Here is a 6,000-nt window from a genome sequence, read left to right as displayed (position 1 = left end):
TAGTCTCACCATGTCTGACAATGATTCATATTCAATGATCTTGTAGTCATTATAGTCTCACCATGTCTGACAATGATTCATATTCAATGATGTTGTATAATTAGTCTCACCATGTCTGACAATGATGATCAAATATGTCCTCGGCATTCATTCCAAATGAAGAAGGTGGTTGGCGCCCTCTTCTGGTGAACTGCACGAACAGCAAGTCGTCCAAGTCTTCCAAATCAGCGCGAGACTGTCACCCTCCATGACGTCATGTAAAGTACACCGTATATCTGCGCACGCGTCACCAAATCCAACACGAATCATGAGTCCGCTCTCAGCCTTTATAAGACCATTTTCTCCGGTCGGTGTAGTATGCCGACCCAGTGGCCTAATGGATAAGGCATCAGCCTCCGGAGCTGGGGATTGTGGGTTCGAGTCCCATCTGGGTCGTTTTTACAGGAAGTCTAGACCGCCTCCGTCATTTATTAGAACTTTGCCAAGTACAAGTCAGTCTTTTACACTCGCATCCTAATAGAAGAATAGCATATAATAATATAATATATCTTTACAAGAATAGCATATAATAATATAATATATCTTTACAAGAATAGCATGTAATATAATATATCTTTACAAGAATAGCATATAATAATATAATATATCTTTACAAGAATAGCATGTAATAATATAATATATCTTTACAAGAATAGCATATAATAATATAATATATCTTTACAAGAATAGCATGTAATATAATATATCTTTACAAGAATAGCATATAATAATATAATATATCTTTACAAGAATAGCATATAATAATATAATATATCTTTACAAGAATAGCATGTAATAATATAATATATCTTTACAAGAATAGCATGTAATAATATAATATATCTTTACAAGAATAGCATGTAATAATATAATATATCTAGACAAGAATAGCATATAATAATATAATATATCTAGACAAGAATAGCATATAATAATATAATATATCTTTACAAGAATAGCATATAATAATATAATATATCTAGACAAGAATAGCATATAATAATATAATATATCTTTACAAGAATAACATATAATAATATAATATATCTTTACAAGAATAGCATATAATAATATAATATATCTTTACAAGAATAGCATATAATAATATAATATATCTTTACAAGAATAGCATATAATAATATAATATATCTTTACAAGAATAGCATATAATAATATAATATATCTAGACAAGCTAAACTGCTCCCAAACAATGGAGAGTCATTGTTTATTCCCAACTAAATATTTCAACACACAAATGTTTGAGTAAGAAGTGCAGTGTATGAAAACAATGTCTATTATTTATACTGAACTGTATTCATTGATATAGTTTGGAGGTCAAACTTCACCCCTGAAGTTCTTACAGTTCACCACTCCCACCACCAGGGGGAGGTCAAGATTCACCCCTGAAGTTCTTACAGTTCACCACTCCCACCACCAGGGGGAGGTCAAGATTCACCCCTGAAGTTGTTACAGTTCACCACTCCCACCACCAGGGGGAGGTCAAACTTCACCCCTGAAGTTGTTACAGTTCACCACTCCCACCACCAGGGGGAGGTCAAACTTCACCCCTGAAGTTGTTACAGTTCACCACTCCCACCACCAGGGGGAGGTCAAACTTCACCCCTGAAGTTGTTACAGTTCACCACTCCCACCACCAGGGGGAGGTCAAGATTCACCTCTGAAGTTGTTACAGTTCACCACTCGCACCACCAGGGGGAGGTCAAGATTCACCCCTGAAGTTGTTACAGTTCACCACTCCCACCACCAGGGGGAGGTCAAGATTCACCACTGAAGTTGTTACAGTTCACCACTCCCACCACCAGGGGGAGGTCAAACTTCACCCCTGAAGTTGTTACAGTTCACAACTCCCACCACCAGGGGGAGGTCAAGATTCACCCCTGAAGTTGTTACAGTTCACCACTCCCACCACCAGGGGGAGGTCAAGATTCACCCCTGAAGTTGTTACAGTTCACCACTCCCACCACCAGGGGGAGGTCAAGATTCACCACTGAAGTTGTTACAGTTCACCACTCCCACCACCAGGGGGAGGTCAAGATTCACCACTGAAGTTGTTACAGTTCACCACTCCCACCACCAGGGGGAGGTCAAACTTCACCCCTGAAGTTGTTACAGTTCACAACTCCCACCACCAGGGGGAGGTCAAGATTCACCCCTGAAGTTGTTACAGTTCACCACTCCCACCACCAGGGGGAGGTCAAGATTCACCCCTGAAGTTGTTACAGTTCACCACTCCCACCACCAGGGGGAGGTCAAGATTCACCCCTGAAGTTGTTACAGTTCACCACTCCCACCACCAGGGGGAGGTCAAGATTCACCCCTGAAGTTGTTACAGTTCACCACTCCCACCACCAGGGGGAGGTCAAACTTCACCCCTGAAGTTCTTACAGTTCACCACTCCCACCACCAGGGGGAGGTCAAGATTCAGCCATGAAGTTGTTACAGTTCACCACTCCCACCACCAGGGGGAGGTCAAACTTCACCCCTGAAGTTGTTACAGTTCACCACTCCCACCACCAGGGGGAGGTCAAGATTCACCCCTGAAGTTGTTACAGTTCACCACTCCCACCACCAGGGGAAGGTCAAGATTCACCCCTGAAGTTGTTACAGTTCACCACTCCCACCACCAGGGGGAGGTCAAGATTCAGCCATGAAGTTGTTACAGTTCACCACTCCCACCACCAGGGGAGGTCAAGATTCAGCCATGAAGTTGTTACAGTTCACCACTCCCACCACCAGGGGGAGGTCAAGATTCACCCATGAAGTTGTTACAGTTCACCACTCCCACCACCAGGGGGAGGTCAAGATTCACCCCTTAAGTTGTTACAGTTCACCACTCCCACCACCAGGGGGAGGTCAAGATTCAGCCATGAAGTTGTTACAGTTCACCACTCCCAACACCAGGGGGAGGTCAAGATTCAGCCATGAAGTTGTTACAGTTCACCACTCCCACCACCAGGGGGAGGTCAAGATTCAGCCATGAAGTTGTTACAGTTCACCACTCCCACCACCAGGGGGAGGTCAAGATTCAGCCATGAAGTTGTTACAGTTCACCACTCCCACCACCAGGGGGAGGTCACTGGCGAGTAGCATCAAGCTAACACAAAGTCATTAGGTTGTTTTTTACATTTAAAAGGGTTCACAATAATTTTAAAAAATGTGTGTAAAAGTTTATAAAACATACATTTGGACATGACGCTGTTATAATGTACACATATTATATATGAACTGTTATAATGTACACATTATATATGAACTGTTATAATGTACACATATTATATATGAACTGTTATAATGTACACATATTATATATGAGCTGTTATAATGTACACATATTATATATGAACTGTTATAATGTACACATATTATATATGAACTGTTATAATGTACACATATTATATATGAGCTGTTATAATGTACACATATTATATATGAACTGTTATAATGTACACATATTATATATGAACTGTTATAATGTACACATATTATATATGAGCTGTTATAATGTACACATATTATATATGAGCTGTTATAATGTACACAGATTATATATGAACTGTTATAATGTACACATATTATATATGAACTGTTATAATGTACACATATTATATATGAGCTGTTATAATGTACACATATTATATATGAACTGTTATAATGTACACATATTATATATGAACTGTTATAATGTACACATATTATATATGAACTGTTATAATGTACACATATTATATATGAGTTGTTATAATGTACACATATTATATATGAGCTGTTATAATGTACACATATTATATATGAACTGTTATAATGTACACATATTATATATGAACTGTTATAATGTACACATATTATATATGAGCTGTTATAATGTACACATATTATATATGAACTGTTATAATGTACACATATTATATATGAGCTGTTATAATGTACACATATTATATATGAGCTGTTATAATGTACACATATTATATATGAACTGTTATAATGTACACATATTATATATGAACTGTTATAATGTACACATATTATATATGAGCTGTTATAATGTACACATATTATATATGAACTGTTATAATGTACACATATTATATATGAACTGTTATAATGTACACATATTATATATGAGCTGTTATAATGTACACATATTATATATGAGCTGTTATAATGTACACAGATTATATATGAACTGTTATAATGTACACATATTATATATGAACTGTTATAATGTACACATATTATATATGAGCTGTTATAATGTACACATATTATATATGAACTGTTATAATGTACACATATTATATATGAGCTGTTATAATGTACACATATTATATATGAACTGTTATAATGTACACATATTATATATGAACTGTTATAATGTACACATATTATATATGAACTGTTATAATGTACACATATTATATATGAGTTGTTATAATGTACACATATTATATATGAGCTGTTATAATGTACACATATTATATATGAGCTGTTATAATGTACACATATTATATATGAGCTGTTATAATGTACACATATTATATATGAACTGTTATAATGTACACATATTATATATGAACTGTTATAATGTACACATATTATATATGAGTTGTTATAATGTACACATATTATATATGAACTGTTATAATGTACACATATTATATATGAACTGTTATAATGTACACATATTATATATGAGCTGTTATAATGTACACATATTATAAATGAACTGTTATAATGTACACATATTATATATGAGCTGTTATAATGTACACATATTATATATGAACTGTTATAATGTACACATATTATATATGAACTGTTATAATGTACACATATTATATATGAGCTGTTATAATGTACACATATTATATATGAGCTGTTATAATGTACACATATTATATATGAACTGTTATAATGTACACATATTATATATGAACTGTTATAATGTACACATATTATATATGAGCTGTTATAATGTACACATATTATATATGAACTGTTATAATGTACACATATTATATATGAACTGTTATAATGTACACATGTTATATATGAGCTGTTATAATGTACACATATTATATATGAACTGTTATAATGTACACATATTATATATGAATTGTTATAATGTACAAATATTATATATGAGCTGTTATAATGTACACATATTATATATGAACTGTTATAATGTACACATATTATATATGAGCTGTTATAATGTACACATATTATATATGAACTGTTATAATGTACACATATTATATATGAACTGTTATAATGTACACATATTATATATGAGCTGTTATAATGTACACATATTATATATGAACTGTTATAATGTACACATATTATATATGAACTGTTATAATGTACACATATTATATATGAGCTGTTATAATGTACACATATTATATATGAACTGTTATAATGTACACATATTATATATGAACCTTGTTGGAAAACCTCTTTTTTTGCTGTTGATGGAATTGGAGGTGTGTCATTAGTGGGTGTGTCACTAGTGGGTGTGTCACTAGTGGGTGTGTCATTAGTGGGTGTGTCATTAGTGGGTGTGTCACTAGTGGGTGTGTCATTAGTGGGTGTGGCATTAGTGGGTGTGTCATTAGTGGGTGTGGCATTAGTGGGTGTGGCATTAGTGGGTGTGTCATTAGTGAGTGTGTCATTAGTGGGTGTGTCATTAGTGGGTGTGGCATTAGTGGGTGTGGCATTAGTGGGTGTGGCATTAGTGGGTGTGGCATTAGTGGGTGTGTCATTAGTGGGTGTGGCATTAGTGGGTGTGTCATTAGTGGGTGTGGCATTAGTGGGTGTGTCATTAGTGGGTGTGTCATTAGTGGGTGTGTCATTAGTGGGTGTGTCATTAGTGGTGTGGCATTAGTGGGTGTGTCATTAGTGGGTGTGGCATTAGTGGGTGTGTCATTAGTGGGTGTG

The 6,000-nt window shown here is 35.0% G+C and overlaps 1 non-coding gene across 1 annotated transcript; it reads left to right on the top strand.

Moving 5' to 3' along the window:
* Positions 1–362: 362 nt before the first annotated feature.
* Positions 363–435, top strand: trnar-ccg (transfer RNA arginine (anticodon CCG)). Its single transcript has one exon. It is a non-coding gene; the product is annotated as a tRNA-Arg (tRNA).
* Positions 436–6,000: the final 5,565 nt, after the last annotated feature.

The sequence above is a fragment of the Entelurus aequoreus genome, linkage group LG22 (genome assembly GCF_033978785.1).
Source record: "Entelurus aequoreus isolate RoL-2023_Sb linkage group LG22, RoL_Eaeq_v1.1, whole genome shotgun sequence".
In the NCBI taxonomy this organism is placed as follows: domain Eukaryota; kingdom Metazoa; phylum Chordata; class Actinopteri; order Syngnathiformes; family Syngnathidae; genus Entelurus; species Entelurus aequoreus.
This window is presented reverse-complemented; position numbering and strand designations above follow the sequence as displayed.